Source organism: Chiloscyllium punctatum, chromosome 21 (genome assembly GCF_047496795.1).
Source record: "Chiloscyllium punctatum isolate Juve2018m chromosome 21, sChiPun1.3, whole genome shotgun sequence".
NCBI lineage: Eukaryota > Metazoa > Chordata > Chondrichthyes > Orectolobiformes > Hemiscylliidae > Chiloscyllium > Chiloscyllium punctatum.
In genome coordinates, this window is record NC_092759.1 from 3,692,933 (window position 1) to 3,714,559 (window position 21,627).

The 21,627-nt window shown below is 59.5% G+C and overlaps 1 long non-coding RNA gene and 1 pseudogene across 1 annotated transcript in view; both read left to right on the forward strand.

The window, feature by feature from the left end:
* The window catches only part of LOC140492366 (uncharacterized), a 50,521-nt gene extending 42,460 nt beyond the window's left edge, over positions 1-8,061 (forward strand). The window contains exons 2-3 of the long non-coding RNA XR_011963541.1: positions 3,958-4,177; positions 7,990-8,061. This is a non-coding gene — a long non-coding RNA (uncharacterized lncRNA). The remainder of the gene's footprint in view (positions 1-3,957; positions 4,178-7,989) is intronic.
* A 3,192-nt stretch (positions 8,062-11,253) lies between these two features.
* The window catches only part of LOC140492426 (amine oxidase [flavin-containing] A-like), a 46,011-nt pseudogene continuing 35,637 nt past the window's right edge, over positions 11,254-21,627 (forward strand).

Below are 21,627 nucleotides of genomic sequence, written 5' to 3' on the forward strand. Positions count from 1 at the left end.
CTGTTCCTGATCCTGTCGCTGTCCCTGTCCCTGTCCCTGTCCCTGTCCCTGTCCCTGTCCCTGACCCTGTCCTTGTCCCTGTCCCTGTCCCTGCCCCTGTCCCTGTCCCTGTCCCTGTCCCTGTCCCTGTCCCCTGTCCCTGTCCCTGTCCCTGTCCCTGTCCCTGTCCCTGTTCCTGCTCCTGTCCCTGTCCCTGTCCCTGTCCCTACTCCTGTCCCTATTCCTGCTCCTGTCCCTGTTCCTGCTCCTGTCCCTGTTCCTGCTCCTGCTCCTGCTCCTGCTCCTGTCCCTGTCCCTGTCCCTGTTCCTGTCCCTGTCCCTGTCCCTGTTCCTGCTCCTGCTCCTCTCCCTGTCCCTGTTCCTGTCCCTGTCCCTGTCCCTGTTCCTGCTCCTGTCCCTGTCCCAGTTCCTTCTCCTGCTCCTCTCCCTGTCCCGGTTCCTGTCCCTGTCCCTGGTCCTGTTCCTGCTCCTGTCCCTGTCCCTGTCCCTGTCCCTGACCCTGCCCCTGTCCCTGACCTGGTCCCTGACCCTGACCCTGTCCCTGTCCCTGTCCCTGTCCCTGTCCCTGCCCCTGTCCCTGTCCCTGTCCCTGTCCCTGTCTCTGTCCCTGACCCTGACCCTGTCCCTGTCCCTGTCCCTGTCCCTGTCCCTGCCCCTGACCCTGACCCTGACCCTGTCCCTGAACCTGACCCTGTCCCTGACCCTGTCCCTGTCCCTCTCCCTGTCCCTGCCCCTGTCCCTGTCCCTGTCCCTGTCCCTGTCCCTGCCCCTGTCCCTGTCCCTGTTCCTGTCCCTATCCCTGTCCCTGTCCCGGTCCCTGCCTCAGTCCCTGTCCCTGTCCCTGTCCCTGTCCCTGTCCCTGTCCCTGTTCCTGTCCCTATCCCGGTCCCTGTCCCTGTCCCTGCCCCTGTCCCTGTCCCTGTCCCTCTCCCTGTCCCTGTCCCTGTCCCTGTCCCTGCTCCTGTCCCTGTCCCTGTCCCAGTTCCTGCTCCTGCTCCTCTCCCTGTCCCTGTTCCTGTCCCTGTCCCTGTTCCTGTTCCTGCTCCTGTCCCTGTCCCTGTCCCTGTCCCTGACCCTGCCCCTGTCCCTGACCTGGTCCCGGTCCCTGTCCCTGTCCCTGTCCCTGTCCCTGTCCCTGTCTCTGTCCCTGTCCCTGTCCCTGTCCCTGCCCCTGTCCCTGTCCCTGTCCCTGTCTCTGTCCCTGACCCTGTCCCTGTCCCTGTCCCTGTCCCTGTCCCTGACCCTGACCCTGTCCCTGTCCCTGTCCCTGTCCCTGTCCCTGACCCTGTCCCTGTAACTGTTCCTGTCCCTGTCCCTGTCCCTGTCCCGGTCCCGGTCCCTGTCCCTGTCCCTGACCCTGACCCTGTCCCTGTCCCTGTCCCTGACCCTGACCCTGTCCCTGTCCCTGTCCCTGTCCCTGTCCCTGTCCCTGTCCCTGCCCCTGTCCCTGTCCCGGTCCCGGTCCCTGTCCCTGTCCCTGACCCTGACCCTGTCCCTGTCCCTGTCCCTGACCCTGACCCTGTCCCTGTCCCTGTCCCTGTCCCTGTCCCTGTCCCTGTCCCTGTCCCTGCCCCTGTCCCTGACCCTGTCCCTGCCCCTGTCCCTGTCCCTGTCCCTGACCCTGTCCCTGTCCCTGCCCCTGTCCCTGACCCTGTCCCTGACCCTGTCCCTGTCCCTGTCCCTGCCCCTGTCCCTGTCCCTGACCCTGTCGCTCTCCCTGTCCCTGTCCCTGACCCTGTTCCTGTCCCTGTCCCTGTCCCTGTCCCTGTCCCTGACCTGGTCCCTGTCCCTGTCCCTGTCCCTGTCCCTGTCCCTGTCCCTGCCCCTGTCCCTGACCCTGTCCCTGACCCTGACCCTGTCCCTGACCCTGTCCCTGTCCCTGTCCCTGTCCCTGTCCCTGTCCCTGTAACTGTTCCTGTCCCTGTCCCTGACCCTGTCCCTGTCCCTGTCCCTGTCCCTGCCTCAGTCCCTGTCCCTGTCCCTGTCCCTGTCCGTGCCCCTGTCCCTGTCCCTGTCCCTGTCCCTGACCCTGTCCCTGACCCTGACCCTGCCCCTGTCCCTGACCCTGTCCCTGTCCCTGTCCCTGTCCCTGACCCTGACCCTGTCCCTGTCCCTGTCCCTGTCCCTGTCCCTGTAACTGTTCCTGTCCCTGTCCCTGTCCCTGTCCCTGTCCCTGTCCCTATCCCTGTCCCTGTCCCTGTCCCGGTCCCTGTCCCTGTCCCTGCCTCAGTCCCTGTCCCTGTCCCTGTCCCTGTCCCTGTCCCTGACTCTGACCCTGTCCCTGTCCCTGTCCCTGTCCCTGACCCTGTCCCTGTCTCTGTCCCTGCCTCGGTCCCTGACCCTGTCCCTGTCCCTGTCCCTGACCCTGACCCTGACCCTGTCCCTGTCCCTGTCCCTGTCCCTGTCCCTGACCCTGACCCTGACCCTGTCCCTGACCCTGCCCCTGCCCCTGTCCCTGACCCTGTCCCTGTCCCTGTCCCTGAACCTGTCCCTGACCCTGTCCTTGTCCCTGTCCCTGTCCCTGTCCCTGACCCTGTCCTTGTCCCTGTCCCTGACCCTGTCCCTGTCCCTGTCCCTGTCCCTGTCCCTGTCCCTGACCCTGTCCCTGTCCCTGTCCCTGTCCCTGACCCTGACCCTGTCCCTGACCCTGCCCCTGTCCCTGTCCCTGTCCCTGTCCCTGTCCCTGTCCCTGACTCTGACCCTGTCCCTGTCCCTGTCCCTGTCCCTGACCCTGTCCCTGTCTCTGTCCCTGCCTCGGTCCCTGACCCTGTCCCTGTCCCTGTCCCTGACCCTGACCCTGTCCCTGTCCCTGTCCCTGTCCCTGTCCCTGTCCCTGACCCTGACCCTGACCCTGTCCCTGACCCTGCCCCTGCCCCTGTCCCTGACCCTGTCCCTGTCCCTGTCCCTGAACCTGTCCCTGACCCTGTCCTTGTCCCTGTCCCTGACCCTGTCCTTGTCCCTGTCCCTGTCCCTGTCCCTGTCCCTGACCCTGTCCCTGTCCCTGTCCCTGTCCCTGACCCTGACCCTGTCCCTGACCCTGCCCCTGTCCCTGTCCCTGACCCTGACCCTGTCCCTGACCCTGTCCCTGTCCCTGTCCCTGTCCCTGTCCCTGACCCTGTCCCTGACCCTGTCCCTGTCCTTGTCCCTGTCCCTGACCCTGTCCTTGTCCCTGTCACTGACCCTGTCCCTGTCCCTGTCCCTGTCCCTGTCCCTGACCCTGACCCTGTCCCTGTCCCTGTCCCTGACCCTGTCCCTGTCCCTGTCCCTGACCCTGACCCTGTCCCTGACCCTGTCCCTGTCCCTGACCCTGTCCCTGACCCTGTCCCTGTCCCTGCCTCAGTCTCTGTCCCTGTCCCTGTCCCTGTCCCTGACCCTGTCCCTGTCCCTGTCCCTGTCCCTGTCCCTGTCCCTGTCCCTGTCCCTGACCCTGTCCCTGTCCCTGACTCTGTCCCTGTCCCTGCCTCAGTCCCTGTCCCTGTCCCTGACCCTGTCCCTGTCCCTGACCCTGTCCCTGTCCCTGCCTCAGTCCCTGTCCCTGTCCCTGCCCCTGTCCCTGTCCCTGTCCCTGTCCCTGACCCTGTCCCTGTCCCTGCCTCAGTCCCTGTCCCTGTCCCTGTCCCTGACCCTGTCCCTGTCCCTGTCCCTGTCCCTGACCCTGTCCCTGTCCCTGACCCTGTCCCTGTCCCTGCCTCAGTCCCTGTCCCTGTCCCTGTCCCTGTCCCTGTTCCTGTCCCTGTCCCTGTCCCTGTTCCTGCTCCTGTCCCTGTTCCTGCTCCTGCTCCTGTTCCTGTCCCTGTCCCTGTCCCTGTCCCTGTTCCTGCTCCTGTCCTTGTTCCTGCTCCTGTTCTTGCTCCTGTTCCTGTCCCTGTCCCTGTCCCTGTCCCTGCTCCTGTTCCTGTCCCTGCTCCAGTTCCTTCCCCAGCACAGGGACACTAACCCTGTCCCGTACATTGACAGGCCCGCTTACCGCGGTTCCCGGAGTGGAGCGTGTGCGTATTCTGGGGGAGGCCTCAAAATCGATGCAGTGGGAATCCTCCCATCAGCCAACGGGCAGGAGCCCCATCCCAACCAGAGAAAGGAACCGGAGCAGTAACTCCATCTCCCACTGTCTCCTCGTTCCCATCCTCCCCTTCCTGGCCATCCTCGTTTTCTAACCTCCCCAGACCCGTCTCGACAGGTGAGCACTGGATGGGGATTGTCCGCCATCTTGGTTTGGGGAAGGGAGTTGGGCTGAGGACCCGTTCCCATGGAAACCGCCCTGGCCTCCCTCCTTGGATGCCTCTACCCTCTCAGGCTCACAGAACCGGTACAGGGCCGAAGGAGACCATTCTGTCCATCGAGCCTGGCCCCCAGCTCTGTTACCCAGGGCCAATCTCCTGCTCCCCCGCCCACCCCCATCATCCCTGCACACCATTTCCACCCCCATCACCAACCAATACCCTGGCACGATGCCCAAACTCTACCAGCCTCAACCTCATTTGAGGCAGGAGTCTGCGGGCCCTGGCGACAGGTCAAAACCTCACCACAACTCTGAGGCTGTATTCCCCCATGACACCGAGAGGGGGGGAGTGGGAGGAGAGAGAGACAGAGAGACGGGGAGGTGGGGGGGGGGGGGAGAGAGAGAGAGAGAGAGACAGAGGGGGGGTAGAGAGAGAGAGACAGAGAGGGAGAGATAGAGAGGGGGAGAGAGAGGGAGAGAGGGGGGAGAGAGGGAAAGAGAGAGAGAGACAGAGAGAGAGACACACAGGGGAGGGGGAGAGGGGGAAAGTGAGGGGGAGGGGGGAGAGAGCGGGGGAGAGAGAGACAGAGAGAGAGAGATAGAGAGAGGGCAGAGAGGGAAAGAAAGACAGACAGGGAGAGAGACAGGGAGAGAGTGAGACAGATAGAGAGAGAGACAGGGAGAGAGACAGGGAGAGAGTGAGACAGATAGAGAGAGAGACAGGGTGAGAGACAGGGAGAGAGTGAGACAGATAGAGAGACAGACAGGGTGAGAGACAGGGAGAGGGAGTGAGACAGATAGAGAGAGAGAGACAGGGAGAGGGACAGAGAGAGAGAGTGAGGCAGACACGGAGAGAGACAGGGAGAGAGAGAGACAGAGAGAGAGACAGAGAGACAGAGAGACAGGGAGAGAGTGAGAGAGAGAGAGAGAGACAGGGAGAGAGACAGGGAGAGAGTGAGACAGAGAGAGAGACAGGGAGAGAGTGAGACAGAGAGAGAGAGAGACAGGGAGAGAGTGAGACAGAGAGAGAGACAGGGAGAGAGTGAGACAGAGAGAGAGACAGGGAGAGAGTGAGACAGATGGAGAGAGAGAGTGAGACAGATAGAGAGAGAGAGACAGGCAGAGAGAGAGTGAGACAGACTTGGAGAGAGACAGGGAGAGACAGGGAGAGAGTGAGACAGATAGAGAGAGAGAGACAGGGAGAGAGACAGGGAGAGAGTGAGACAGAGAGAGAGACAGGGAGAGAGTGAGACAGATAGAGAGAGAGACAGGGAGAGAGAGAGACAGGGAGAGAGACAGACAGGGAGAGAGTGAGACAGATAGAGAGAAGAGACAGGGAGACAGAGAGAGAGTGAGACAGATTGAGAGAGAGAGACAGAGAGAGAGAGACAGACAGGGAGAGAATGAGACAGATAGAGAGACAGACACAGAGAGACAGAGAGAGAGACGGAGAGAGACAGAGCGAGAGAGAGACAGACAGGGAGAGAGACAGGGAGAGAGTGAGACAGATAGAGAGACAGAGAAAGAGTGAGACAGATAGAGAGAGGGACAGGGGGAGAGTGAGACAGATAGAGAGACAGACAGGGAGAGAGACAGGGAGAGAGACAGAGAGAGAGAGAGGGAGAGAGACAGAGAGGGAGAAACAGAGACAGAGACACGAAGAGAGGGAGCGGTGGGCGATTGGTGAAGGTTTAACCTGAGGGTCACCAGGCCTCCTTATCCTCTTAGTGTCTGTCCGACTCTCAGGTCTTGGTCTCTGTGCCCAATTCCATCCATCATCCCGCCCATTCCCAGAAATCCATTCCCAGACTCGGAGCCAGACTCCGGCCACACTTGGTGCCAGATGGATCCCACGGAGACCCCTCACTCCCCACCCCCACGGAGCCCCCTCACTCCCCTCCCCCACGGAGACCCCTCACACCCCTCCCCCACGGAGCCCCCTCACTCCCCTCCCCCACGGAGACCCCTCACACCCCTCCCCCACGGAGCCCCCTCACTCCCCTCCCCCACGGAGACCCCTCACTCCCCACCCCCACGGAGCCCCATCACTCCCCTCCCCCACGGAGACCCCTCACACCCCTCCCCAAAAACTGCCCTCACACCCCTCCCCCACAGAGCCCCCTCACACCCCTCCCCCACGGAGCCCCCTCACTCCCCCTCCCCCACGGAGACCCCTCACACCCCTCCCCAAAAACTGCCCTCACACCCCTCCCCCACAGAGCCCCCTCACACCCCTCCCCAAAAACTGCCCTCACACCCCCTCCCCCACAGAGCCCCCTCACACCCCTCCCCCACGGAGCCCCATCACTCCCCTCCCCCACGGAGACCCTCACTCCCCTCCCCCACGACCCCCTCACTCCCCACCCCCGGCCCCCCCCCCCCCCCCCCCCACGGAGCCCCCTCACACCCCTCCCCAAAAACTGCCCTCACACCCCCTCCCCCACAGAGCCCCCTCACACCCCCTCCCCCACAGAGCCCCTTCACACCTCTCCCCCACAGAGCCCCCTCACTCCCCTCCTCCCCCCACGGAGACCCCTCACTCCCCACCCCCACGGAGACCCCTCACTCCCCACCCCCACGGAGCCCCCTCACTCCCCTCCCCCACGGAGACCCCTCACTCCCCACCCCCACGGAGCCCCATCACTCCCCACCCCCACGGAGCCCCCTCACTCCCCACCCCCACGGAGCCCCATCACTCCCCTCCCCCACGGAGACCCCTCACACCCCTCCCCAAAAACTGCCCCTCACACCCCTCCCCCACAGAGCCCCCCTCACACCCCTCCCCCACGGAGCCCCCTCACTCCCCTCCCCCCCACGGAGACCCCCTCACTCCCCACCCCCACGGAGCCCCCTCACACCCCTCCCCCACGGAGCCCCCTCACTCCCCCTCCCCCACGGAGACCTCTCACTCCCCTCCCCCACGGAGACCCCTCACTCCCCACCCCCCACGGAGCCCCATCACTCCCCTCCCCCACGGAGACCCCCTCACTCCCCTCCCCCACGGAGACCTCTCACTCCCCCCCCCCCCCACGGAGCCCCCTCACACCCCTCCCCAAAAACTGCCCTCACACCCCCTCCCCCCACAGAGCCCCCTCACACCCCTCCCCCACAGAGCCCCTTCACACCTCTCCCCCACAGAGCCCCCTCACTCCCCTCCCCCCACGGAGCCCCCTCACTCCACTCCCCCCAAAAACCTGCCCTCACACCCCCTCCCCCACAGAGACCCCTCATACCCCTCCCCCACAGGACCCCTCACACCCCTCCCCCACAGAGCCCCCCCCACTCCCCTCCCCCCACAGAGCCCCCCACTCCCCACCCCCACGGAGACCCCTCACACCCCTCCCCCACGACCCCCCTCACACCCCTCCCCCAAGGACCCCCCTCATACCCCCCCCCACCCCCCTCACCCCCCCCCCACAGATCCCCCTCACACCCCTCCCCGCGGACCCCCGTCACACCCCTCCCCCAGCCACACTTTCTCCCCACCCCCACACACAGCCTTCCCCACCCCGCCATGGACCTCCCTCCCCCTCACACCACGCCCCCCCCAGACACCATTCCCCACCCGACAACCACCAGGACCCCTCCCCAACACCCCTCTCCCCCTCCCCCACACCATGGCCCCCTCCTCTTCCCCCACTTCTCTGCCCCTCGTGATTCTCCCCCACCCCAAACCCCCCTCTGGGACGAAGGGGGAGAGGGGGGAGGATTTGGGTCATTCCAAGTTGGGCTCTGATTGGTGATTGTCTCTCCATTGTATTCCATCACAGGTCATGTGTCACAGGTCGGCGGTCAGAGGTCAGCAAAGGAGTGGACTAACCCTGACAACGACAGTGCCGGGGCGGGAGGGGGCGTGGGTCCTGTGGCGTGGGGGTAAGTGGTGGATTTGGCATCCCACTCCCTGGTTGGCTGAGACAAAAGGAAGGTCCTGGCAGTAACCAGCACAACCATGTGCCCCCAGTGGAGCCCGTGGAGAGGCGGTCAAAGGTGACAGATCACCCATGACCTGTTTGAATGGAGTAGCAGGGCTGGATGGGCCCAATGTCCTCCTCCTGTTCCTATACTTCACAGACACACTGAATGGAGTAGCAGGGCTGGATGGGCCCAATGTCCTCCTGTTCCTATATCTCCCCGTTGGTTCCCCCCCAACAACATCTCGTTAGATTCCGTCAGTGACAGGAGCTGGAATGTCAGTGGGGAACATTCCCAGGAAACGACGAGACGACGCGGATGATTATCTCGTCGATAGATGGCGTGGATCCCAGTCTCGTTCCTTATCGTCGGCTGCTCCTGGTCAACGTTCTGAAAGCCCTTTCGTGGAAGCGGTGTGCATTGCCGTAGCACCGGTAACATTGCAAAGCAGCCCAACGGGCACCTCTCAGACAGTTGGACACTGAGCCACACAACCAGCTCGAAGGGCCAAATGGCCTACTCCTGTCCCTATCATCTATTAGGGACATGTGACCCACAGACAGTGTGGAAGAGACCACAATCAATGGAAGTCAGAAAACCCACCCTAACAATGTTTCTCTACAACCTCTCCCATCGGGGGGAAGGTACAGAAGCCTGAACACGCCCACCAGCCAGTTTCGGAACAGTTTCTAATGTTGTTAGAATACTGAATGGACTCACAAACTCTTAACATTCCCCTGTACCTGTGTTTTGTTTTTCCTGCTGTTTCCCTATTATTTATTATCTATGTTACCTAACTCTATGATCTGCCTGCATCGCTCACAAGACAGAGATTTTCACTGTGCCTCAGCACACAGGACAATCAATTCGGTTCAATTCAATAAAGGAGCAAGGTACAGAGACAGAGAGAGGGGATGGGGGGGGGGGTGATGGAGGGGGTTACAGAGATAGGGAGGGAGTGTAGGGGCTGGTTGGGGTTACAGAAATAGGGAGGGGGTGTAGGGGTTGGAGGGGGTTACAGAGATAGGGAGGGGTGTAGGGGCTGGAGGGGGTTACAGAGATAGGGAGGGGGTGTAGGGACTAGAGGGGGTTACAGAGATAGGGAGGGGTGTAGGGGCTGGAGGGGGTTACAGAGATAGGGAGGGGGTGTAGGGACTAGAGGGGGTTACAGAGATAGGGAGGGGGTGTAGGGGCTGGTGGGGGTTACAGAGATAGGGAGGGGGTGTAGGGGCTGGAGGGGGTTACAGAGATAGGGAGGGGTAAGGTCTGGACAGGGTTACAGAGATAGGGAGGGGGTGTAGGGGCTTGTTAGAGTGACAGATAGGGAGGGGTGTGGGGCTGGAGAAGTTTACAGAGATAGAGAGCAGATGTAGGGGCTGGAGGGGGTTACAGAGATAGGGAGGGGTGTAGGGGCTGGAGGGGGTTACAGAGATAGGGAGGGGGTGTAGGGGCTGGAGGGGTTTACAGAGATAGGGAGGGGGTGTAGGGGCTGGAGGGGGTTACAGAGATAGGGAGGGGGTGTAGGGGCTGGAGGGGGTTACAGAGATAGGGAGGGGGTGTAGGGGCTGGAGGGGGTTACAGAGATAGGGAGGGGGTGTAGGGGCTGGAGGGGGTTACAGAGATAGGGAGGGGGTGTAGGGGCTGGAGAGAGAGACAGAGAGGGAGGGGTTTAGTGGCTGGAGGGGGTTACAGTGATAGGGAGGGGTGTAGGGGCTGGAGGGAGTGACACATAGGGAGGGGTGTGGTGGCTGGAGGGGGTTACAGTGATAGGGCGGGGTAGGGTCTGGAAGGGGTTACAGAGATAGGGAGGGGGTGGAGGGGGTTACAGAGATAGGGAGGGGGTGTAGGGACTGGAGAGAGTGACAGAGAGGGAGGGGGTGTAGGGGCTGGATGGGGTTACAAAGATAGGGAGGGGGTGTAGGGGCTGGTGGGGGTTACAGAGATAGGGAGGGGGTGTAGGGGCTGGAGGGGATTACGGAGGTAGGGAGGGGGTGTAGGGGCTGGAGGGGGATACAGAGATAGGGAGGGGGTGTAGGGGCTGGAGGGGATTACGGAGGTAGGGAGGGGGTGTAGGGGCTGGATGGGGTTACAGAGATAGGGAGAGGGTGTAGGGGCTGGAGGGGGTTACAGGGATAGGGAGGGGGTGTAGGGGCTGGAGGGGGTTACAGAGATAGGGAGGGGGTGTAGGGGGATACAGAGATAGGGAGGGGGTGTAGGGGCCGGAGGGGGTTACAGAGATAGGGAGGGGGTGTAGGGGGATACAGAGATAGGGAGGGGGTGTAGGGGCTGGTGGGGGTTACAGAGATAGGGAGGGGGTGTAGGGGCCGGAGGGGGTTACAGAGATAGGGAGGGGGTGTAGGGGCTGGAGGGGGTTACAGGGATAGGGAGGGGGTGTAGGGGCTGGAGGGGGTTACAGTGATAGGGAGGGGGTGTAGGGGCTGGAGGGGGTTACAGGGATAGGGAGGGGGTGTAGGGGCTGGAGGGGGTTACAGTGATAGGGCAGGGTAGGGTCTGGAAGGGGTTACAGAGATAGGGGGGTGTATAGAGCCTGGAGGATGTTATTCAGATAATGAGGGGTGTAGGGGCTGGAAGGGGTTACAGAGATGGGGAGGGGGTGTAGGGATGGGTGATGATGCCCCCCCCTAGTTTTGCCCCTGTATCTGGGATAAAGTCCTTCCAGCTCCCTCTGCCGATGCTCCCGTGATTTTATGAACCTCCCTGAGCCGTGAGACTCCGACCCTGCAGGGAGTCATGTCCCATCACCTCCAACCTCTCCCTGTCTGGAGCTCAGAATATCCCCGTCCATTGGATAGGAGCCGGTCAGAGGGGCTGAACGACCTCTCGAGCTGCTGTTTTCTTCTGATCTGCAGAATCCCTTTGGCAGGTCGCGGGATCCGTACCCCCACCCCCCCAATCCCAGTCCGGGAGCAGCACCCCCTCCCGCTGAGAGGTTCCCAATCACTGGGAGCAGCGGATTCTGGGAAGGGCAGTGTGGGAGTTCCAACGACACAACAGGAACAGGGAGGAGGGGGAGGGGATCAACGGGAAACTGTCTCGGAGAGCGACAGACAGGTGGAGGTGGGGGGTGGGGTGGGGGTGGGGGTGGGGGGGGTTGGGTGGATAATCCCGGTGAGAGCCGAGGTTTGAGGCAGCATCCCATGCCCAGCACCGTCAGGGGACAGATCTCACTCGGCATGTATGACGTGGTCGTCCTGGGAGCTGGTCTCAGCGGTGAGTCAGTGCTGGCTTCCTGCACATACACACACACACAACATGGGATCACACACTCTCTCTCTCTCTCTCTCTCTCTCCTTCACGCTCTCTCCCTCTGTCTGTCTCTCTATCTCTCTCTCTCTGTCTCCCTCATTCTGTTCCCCCCCCCCCTCTGTCTCTCTCTCTCTCTCCCTTGCCCCCCTCCCTCTTTCCCTCCATCCCTCCCTCTCCCTATCTCTGTCTCACTTTCTGGCTCTCTCCCGCTCTCTCTCTCTCCCCCTCCCTCTCTCTCCCCCACCTATGTCACTCTCTCTCCCCCTGTCTATGTCTCTCTCTCTTTCTCCCTCTCGCTCTCTCATTCTCTCTCTCTCTCGCTCTCTCTCTGTTTCTCTCTCTCTCTCACTTGCTCTCTCTCTCTCTTGCACTCTCTCTCTCTCTCTCTCTTGCTCTCACTTGCACTCTCTCTCTCTCTCTCTCACTCTCTCTCTCCCTCTCTCTATTGCTGATCAGGAATGTCTCTAGATGTCCTGTGTCCAGGCCTTTGGCTGCGATTTGAGGACAGCCCAGTCTGACTGTGCCACTTCTCTATCTTACCAATAGGCCAAGAGTAAATGCCAAAGATGGGACAAATACAGGGCCCTGCCCCAGCCCAGGGCGAGTCCTCGATTGACCAAGCCCCAGGGACCACCTGGAATTCTGCAGAGCCACACTCCCTCACTGATTACCCTCTTCATGCCCCACTCAGCCCCTTGCCCCCTGACTCTCACATCCCCTTACACCCCACTCCACATCCCGACTGCAACCCTCTGACAGAGCGGCACTCCCTCAGTACTGACCCTCCGACAGTGCCCACTCCCTCAGCACTGACCCTCCGACAGTGCCCACTCCCTCAGCACTGACCCTCCGACAGTGCCCCCTCCCTCAGCACTGACCCTCCGACAGTGCCCCCTCCCTCAGTACTGACCCTCCGACAGTGCCTGCTCCCTCAGCACTGACCCTCCGACAGTGCCCCCTCCCTCAGTACTGACCCTCCGACAGTGCCCCCTCCCTCAGTACTGACCCTCCGACAGTGCCCGCTCTCAGCACTGACCCTCCGACAGTGCCCCCTCCCTCAGCACTGACCCTCCGACACTGCATACCTCCCTCAGCACTGACCCTCCGACAGTGCCCCCTCCCTCAGCACTGACCCTCCGACAGTGCATACGTCCCTCAGCACTGACCCTCCGACGGTGCCCACTCCCTCAGCACTGACCCTCTGACAGTGCCCGCTCCCTCAGCACTGACCCTCTGACAGTGCGGTGCTCCCTCAGCACTGACCCTCCGACAGTGCGGCACTCCCTCAGCACTGACCCTCCGACAGTGCCCGCTCCCTCAGCACTGACCCTCCGACAGTGCCCACTCCCTCAGCACTGACCCTCTGACAGTGCCGCGCTCCCTCAGCACTGACCCTCCGACAGTGCGGCGCTCCCTCAGCACTGACCCTCCGACAGTGCGGTGCTCCCTCAGCACTGACCCTCCAACAGTGTGGCACTCCCTCAGCACTGACCCTCCATCAGTGCCCACTCCCTCAGCACTGACCCTCTGACAGTGCCCGCTCCCTCAGCACTGACCCTCCGACAGTGCGGTACTCCCTCAGCACTGACCCTCCGACAGTGCGGCACTCCCTCAGCACTGACCCTCCAACAGTGCATACCTCCCTCAGCACTGACCCTCCGACAGTGCCCACTCCCTCAGCACTGACCCTCCAACAGTGCATACCTCCCTAAGCACTGACCCTCCGACAGTGCCCACTCCCTCAGCACTGACCCTCCGACAGTGCCCGCTCCCTCAGCACTGACCCTCCGACAGTGCGGCACTCCCTCAGCACTGACCCTTTGACAGTGCGGCACTCCCTCAGCACTGACCCTCCGACAGTGCGGCGCTCCCTCAGCACTGACCCTCCGACAGTGCGGCGCTCCCTCAGCACTGACCCTCCGACAGTGCGGCACTCCCTCAGCACTGACCCTCCGACAGTGTGGTGCTCCCTCAGCACTGACCCTCTGACAGCGCGGTGCTCCCTCAGCACTGACCCTCCAACAGTGTGGCACTCCCTCAGCACTGACCCTCCATCAGTGCCCAATCCCTCAGCACTGACCCTCTGACAGTACCCGCTCCCTCAGCACTGACCCTCCGACAGTGCGGTGCTCCCTCAGCACTGACCCTCCGACAGTGCATACCTCCCTCAGCACTGACCCTCCGACAGTCCATACCTCCCTCAGCACTGACCCTCCGACAGTGCCCGCTCCCTCAGCACTGACCCTCCGACAGTGCATACCTCTCTCAGCACTGACCCTCCGACAGTGCCCGCTCCCTCAGCACTGACCCTCAGACAGTGCCCACTCCCTCAGCACTGACCCTCCGACAGTGCCCACTCCCTCAGCACTGACCCTCCGACAGTGCCCACTCCCTTAGCACTGACCCTCTGACAGCGTGGTGCTCCCTCAGCACTGACCCTCCAACAGTGTGGCACTCCCTCAGCACTGACCCTCCATCAGTGCCCAATCCCTCAGCACTGACCCTCTGACAGTGCCCGCTTCCTCAGCACTGACCCTCCGACAGTGCGGTGCTCCCTCAGCACTGACCCTCCGACAGTGCATACCTCCCTCAGCACTGACCCTCCGACAGTGCCCACTCCCTCAGCACTGACCCTCCGACAGTGCCCACTCCCTCAGCACTGACCCTCCGACAGTGCATACCTCCCTCAGCACTGACCCTCCGACAGTGCATACCTCCCTCAGCACTGACCTTCCGACAGTGCCCACATCCCTCAGCACTGACCCTCCGACAGTGCCCACTCCCTCATCACTGACCCTCCGACAGTGCCCGCTCCCTCAGCACTGACCCTCCGACAGTGCCCGCTCCCTCAGCACTGACCCTCTGACAGTGCATACCTCCCTCAGCACTGACCCTCCGACAGTGCCCGCTCCCTCAGCACTGACCCTCCGACAGAGTAGGGCTCCCTCAGCACTGCCCCTCCGACAGTGCCCGCTCCCTCAGCACTGACCCTTAGACAGTGCCCGCTCCCTCAGCACTGACCCTCCGACAGTGCGGCACTCCCTCAGCACTGACCCTCCGACAGTGTGGCAATCCCTCAGCACTGACCCTCGGACAGTGCCAGCTCCCTCTGCTATGTCCCTCTGACCTCAGCAAGGTCTGGGGTGCTCAGGTGAGGAAAATTTCAATATCCTCACATCAGTCAACACTTCACAATTGGGTCAATTTCAAGAAATCAATAACGTCCCAATCTCTAATTGAATACAAGTTCGAACAAGTGCGATGGTTGCGGAATCAATTTATTGCTAAATTCACTCACCTTCACCCTTGTTTAAAATCCTCCGCAATATCTATTTCTTTGAGGAGCTTCTCAACATCTGTCCTTTAGCCAGCTGTCATTCTCTGCCCTGATGTCCTATGAATACGCATTCTGTTTAACTTGGAAGCTATTGGTCCAAAGCTTGAGCGTTACACCTGGATTCGTTCCAAATCCAAATGGCAAGATTTGGTGCATTTTACTCAAATTCCAAAGGTGTTGGTTTTTCACTTGTGTGCCGCTCGAAGCAGATCAGAAGGCCTTCGGCCTTCGGCCTTCGGCCAAGAAGCTGTGTTTGGATTTTTAAATCTGAGCCATTAACAGGGTTTGGAATGACTGACTGCCCAAGACTGCCATACGCAGAAAGTGGTGGGGAAGAGATTTATTTTAGACGCCACGCAGATATAGATGTGGGATCATTAAAGCCTCCCAGCAGGAGGCAATTAATCACTTTGCGTTTGTATCAGAGAAACCCAAAAGCGCACAAACAGGCCCTTCGGCCCCACTAGTCCATACTGACCCTCCAAAGAATAACTCAACTGGACCCATTCCCCCGAATCTGCACATCCCTGGGCACTATGGGACAATTTAGCACGGCCAATCCACCCTAACCTGCGCATCCCTGGGCACTATGGGACCATTTAGCACGGCCAATCCCCCCTGACCTGCACATCCCTGGGCATTATGGGACAATTTAGCACGGCCAATCCACCCTAACCTGCACATCCCTGGGCACTATGGGACAATTTACCACGGCCAGTCCCCCCTTACCTGCACATCCCTGGGCACTATGGGACAATTTAGCACGGCCAGTCCACCCTAACCTGCACATCCCTGGGCACTATGGGACAATTTAGCACAGCCAATCCACCCTAACCTGCACATCCCTGGTCAATATGGGACAATTTAGCCCGGCCAATCCACCCTAACCTGCACATCCCTGGGCACTATGGGACAATTTAGCACGGCCAATCCACCCTAACCTGCACATCCCTGGGCACTATGGGACAATTTAGCACGGCCAATCCACCCTAACCTGCACATACCTGGGCACTGTGGGACAATTTAGCACGGCCAATCCACCCTAACCTGCACATCCCTGGGCATTATGGGACAATTTAGCAAGGCCAATCCACTCTAACCTGCACATCCCTGGGCACTATGGGACAATTTAGCACAGCCAGTCCACCCTAACCTGCACATCCCTGGACACTATGGGACAATTTAAAACGGCCAATCCACCCTAACCTGCACATCCCTGGGCACTATGGGACAATTTAGCACGGCCAATCCCCCCTAACCTGCACATCCCTGGGCACTATGGGGCAATTTAGCACGGCCAATCCACCCTAACCTGCACATCCCTGGGCATTATGGGACAATTTAGCAAGGCCAATCCACTCTAACCTGCACATCCCTGGGCACTATGGGACAATTTAGCACAGCCAGTCCATCCTAACCTGCACATCCCTGGACACTATGGGACAATTTAAAACGGCCAATCCACCCTAACCTGCACATCCCTGGGCACTATGGGACAATTTAGCACGGCCAATCCACCCTAACCTGCACATCCCTGGGCACTATGGGACAATTTAGCACAGCCAGTCCACCCTAACCTGCACATCCCTGGACACTATGGGACAATTTAAAACGGCCAATCCACCCTAACCTGCACATCCCTGGGCACTATGGGACAATTTAGCACGGCCAATCCACCCTAACCTACACATTATGGGACAACTTAGCACGGCCAATCCACCCTAACCTGCACATCCCTGGGCACTATGGGACAATTTAGCACGGCCAATCCACCCCAAACTGCACATCCCTGGGCACTATGGGACAATTTAGCACGGCCAATCCACCCTAACCTGCACATCCCTGGGCACTATGGGACAATTTAGCACGGCCAATCCACCCTTACCTACACATCCCTGGGCACTATGGGACAATTTAGCACGGCCAATCCACCCGAACCTGCACATCCCTGGGCGCTATCGGACAATTTAGCACGGCCAATCCACCCTAATCTGCACATCCCTGGGAACTATGGGACGATTTAGCACGGCCAATCCACCCTAACCTGCACATCCCTGGACTCTATGGGACAATTTAGCACGGCCAATCCACCCTTACCTACACATCCCTGGGCACTATGGGACAATTTAGCACGGCCAATCCACCCTTACCTACACATCCCTGGGCACTATGGGACAATTTAGCACGGCCAATCCACCCGAACCTGCACATCCCTGGGCGCTATCGGACAATTTAGCACGGCCAATCCACCCTAATCTGTACATCCCTGGGAACTATGGGATGATTTAGCACGGCCAATCCACCCTAACCTGCACATCCCTGGACTCTATGGGACAATTTAGCATGACCAATCCACCCTCACCTGCACATCCCTGGGCACTGTAGGACAATTTAGCACGGCCAATCTACCCTAACCTGCACATCCCTGGGCACTGTGGGACAATTTAGCACGGCCAATCCACCCTAACCTGCACATGCCTGGGCACTGTGGGACAATTTAGCATGGCCAATCCACCCTGACCTGCACATCCCTGGGCACTATGTGCCAATTTAGCACGGCCAATCCACCCTAACCTGCACATCCCTGGGCTCTATGGGACAATTTAGCACGGCCAATCCACCCTAACCTGCACATCCCTGGACACTATGGGACAATTTAAAACGGCCAATCCACCCTAACCTGCACATCCCGGGACACTATGGGACAATTTAGCATGGCCAATCCACCCTAACCTGCACATCCCCGAGCACTATGGGACAATTTAGCACGGCCAGTCCACCCTAACCTGCACATCCCTGGACACTATGGGACAATTTAGCATGGCCAATCCACCCTAACCTGCACATGCCTGGGCACTATGGGACAATTTAGCACGGCCAGTCCACCCTAACCTGCACATCCCTGGGCACTGTGGGACAATTTAGCATGGCCAATCCACCCTAACCTGCACATCCCTGGGTACTGTGGGACAATTTAGCATGGCCAATCCATCCTAACCTGCACATCCCTGGACACTATGGAACAATTTTAAACGGACAATCCACCCTAACCTGCACATCCCTGGGCACTATGGGACAATTTAGCATGGCCAATCCACCCTAACCTACACACTATGGGACAATTTAGCACGGCCAATCCACCCTAACCTGCACATCCCTGGGCACTATGGGACAATTTACCACGGCCAATTCACCCCAACCTGCACATCCCTGGGCACTACGGGACAATTTAGCACGGCCAATCCACCCTAACCTGCACATCCCTGGGAACTATGGGACGATTTAGCACGGTCAATCCACCCTAATCTGCATATCCCCGAGCACTATGGGACAATTTAGCAAGGCCAATCCACCCTAACCTGCACATCCCTGGGCACTACGGGACAATTTAGCACGGCCAATCCACCCTAACCTGCACATCCCTGCACACTGTGGGACAATTTAGCACGGCCAATTCACCCTAACCTGCACATCCCTGGACTCTATGGGACAATTTAGCATGACCAATCCACCCTCACCTGCACATCCCTGGGCACTGTGGGACAATTTAGCACGGCCAATCTACCCTAACCTGCGCATCCCTGGGCACTGTGGGACAATTTAGCACGGCCAATCCACCCTAACCTACACATCCCTGGGCACTGTGGGACAATTTAGCACGGCCAATCCACCCTAACCTGCACATCCCTGGGCACTGTGGGACAATTTAGCATGGCCAATCCACCCTAACCTGCACATCCCTGGGCACTACGGGACAATTTAGCACGGCCAATCCACCCTAACATACACATCCCTGGGCACTATGGGACAATTTGGCACGGCCAATCCACCCTGACCTGCACATCCCTGGGCACTATGGGACAATTTAGCACGGCCAATCCACCCTAACCTGCACATCCCTGGGCACTATGGGACAATTTAGCACGGCCAATCCACCCTCACATGCACATCCCTGGGCACTGTGGGACAATTTAGCACGGCCGAACCACCCTAACCTGCACATTCCTGGGCACTATGGGACAATTTAGCATGGCCAATCCACCCTAACATGCACATCCCTGGGCACTATGGGACAATTTGGCACGGCCAATCCACCCTGACCTGCACATCCCTGGGCACTGTGGGACAATTTAGCACGGCCGAACCACCCTAACCTGCAGATCCCTGGGCACTATGGGACAATTTAGCATGGCCAATCCCCCCTTACCTGCACATCCCTGGGGCACTATGGGACAAATTAACACGGCAAATCCCCCCTTACCTGCACATCCCTGGGGCACTATCGGACAAATTAGCACGGCCAATCCACCCTAACCTGCGCATCCCTGGGCATTATGGGACCATTTAGCACGGCCAATCCCCCCTGACCTGCACATCCCTGGGCATTATGGGACAATTTAGCATGGCCAATCCACCCTAACCTGCACATCCTTGGGCACTTTGGGACAATTTACCACGGCCAGTCCCCCCTTACCTGCACATCCCTGGGCACTATGGGACAATTTAGCACGGCCAGTCACCCTAACCTGCACATCCCTGGGCACTATGGGACAATTTAGCACAGCCAATCCACCCTAACCTGCACATCCCTGGTCAATATGGGGCAATTTAGCATGGCCAATCCACCCTAACCTGCACATCCCTGGGCACTATGGGACAATTTAGCACGGCCAATCCCCCCTAACCTGCACATCCCTGGGCATTATGGGACAATTTAGCAAGGCCAATCCACTCTAACCTGCACATCCCTGGGCATTATGGGACAATTTAGCAAGGCCAATCCACTCTAACCTGCACATCCCTGGGCACTATGGGACAATTTAGCACAGCCAGTCCACCCTAACCTGCACATCCCTGGACACTATGGGACAATTTAAAACGGCCAATCCACCCTAACCTGCACATCCCTGGGCACTATGGGACAATTTAGCACGGCCAATCCACCCTAACCTGCACATCCCTGGGCACTATGGGACAATTTAGCACAGCCAGTCCACCCTAACCTGCACATCCCTGGGAACTATGGGACGATTTAGCACGGCCAATCCACCCTAACCTGCACATCCTGGACTCTATGGACAATTTAGCATGGCCAATCCACCCTGACCTGCACATCCCTGGGCACTATGTGCCAATTTAGCACGGCCAATCCACCCTAACCTGCACATCCCTGGGCACTATGGGACAATTTATCACGGCCAATCCACCCTAACCTGCACATCCCTGGACACTATGGGACAATTTAGCACGGCCAATCCACCCTAACCTGCACATCCCTGGGAACTATGGGACAATTTAGCATGACCAATCCACCCTCACCTGCACATCCCTGGGCACTGTGGGACAATTTAGCACGGCCAATCTACCCTAACCTGCACATCCCTGGGCACTGTGGGACAATTTCGCATGGCCAATCCACCCTAACCTGTACATCCCTGGGCACTACGGGACAATTTAGCATGGCCAATCCACCCTAACCTGCACATCCCTGGGCACTATGGGTCAATTTAGCACGGCCAATCCACCCTGACCTGCACATCCCTGGGCACTATGTGCCAATTTAGCACGGCCAATCCACCCTAACCTGCACATCCCTGGGTACTGTGGGACAATTTATCACGGGCAATCCACCCTAACCTGCACATCCCTGGGCACTATGGGACAATTTAGCACGGCCAATCCACCCTAACCTGCACATCCCTTGGTACTGTGGGACAATTTAGCTCGGCCAATCCACCCTGACCTGCACATCCCTCGGCACTATGTGCCAATTTAGCACGGCCAATCCACCCTAACCTGCACCTCCCTGGGCACTATGGGACATTTAGCACGGCCAATCCACCCTAACCTGCGCATCCCCAGACACTATGGGACAATTTAGCACGGCCAATCCACCCTAACCTGCACATCCCTGGGCACTATGGGACAATTTAGCACGGCCAATCCACCCTAACCTGCACATCCCTGGACACTATGGGACAATTTAGCACGGCCAATCCACCCTAACCTGCACATCCCTGGGCACTATGGGACAATTTAGCACGGCCAATCCACCCTAACCTGCACACCTTTGGACTGTGGGAGGAAACTGGAGCACCCGGAGGAAACCCACACAGACACGGGGAGAATGTGCACAGAGACATTCACCCGAGGGTGGGATCGAACCCGGGTCCCTGGTGCTGGGAGGCAGCCGTGCTAACCACTGAGCCACGGTGTTGCCTACTATCAGGTGAAAGAGATGCCTGGGTTGATGGACATTGCTATATGAATGTTTCTGATGCTCAGGGATGATTGTCCACTCAGGCTTGTTTACTAAGTGCTGTCCGATTGCGAAGTCAGGATCTGAGGCCTTGCAACGCTACACTCTGCATCAGCGCCTCTGTTGGCCGTTTATTGCATCTTGCGGCCAGTCACAATAGTCCAAACGCCCTTTGACCTGTGGTTCTGTCTGTTACAGGCCTCTCGGCCGCATGGCTGCTCAGAGAGACGGGTCTGAATGTTCTGGTGCTGGAAGCCAGGGACCGTGTTGGGGGACGTACCCACACCGTCCAGGTGAGCATACAGGACTGAGGGACGGAATAGAGCAGCGCACCACACAATTACCTGGTCACTACCATCTCCCCATCAAACACTCCCCAGAACAGAGACAGCACGGGGTTAGATACAGAGTAAAGCTCCCTCTACACTGTCCCCCCCATCAAACACTCCCAGGACAGGGACAGCACGGGGTTAGATACAGAGTAAAGCTCACTCTACACTGTTCCCCATCAAACACTCCCCAGGACAGGGACAGTACATGGTTAGATACAGAGTAAAGCTCACTCTACACTGTTCCCCATCAAACACTCCCCAGGACAGGGACAGCATGGGGTTAGATACAGGGTAAAGCTTC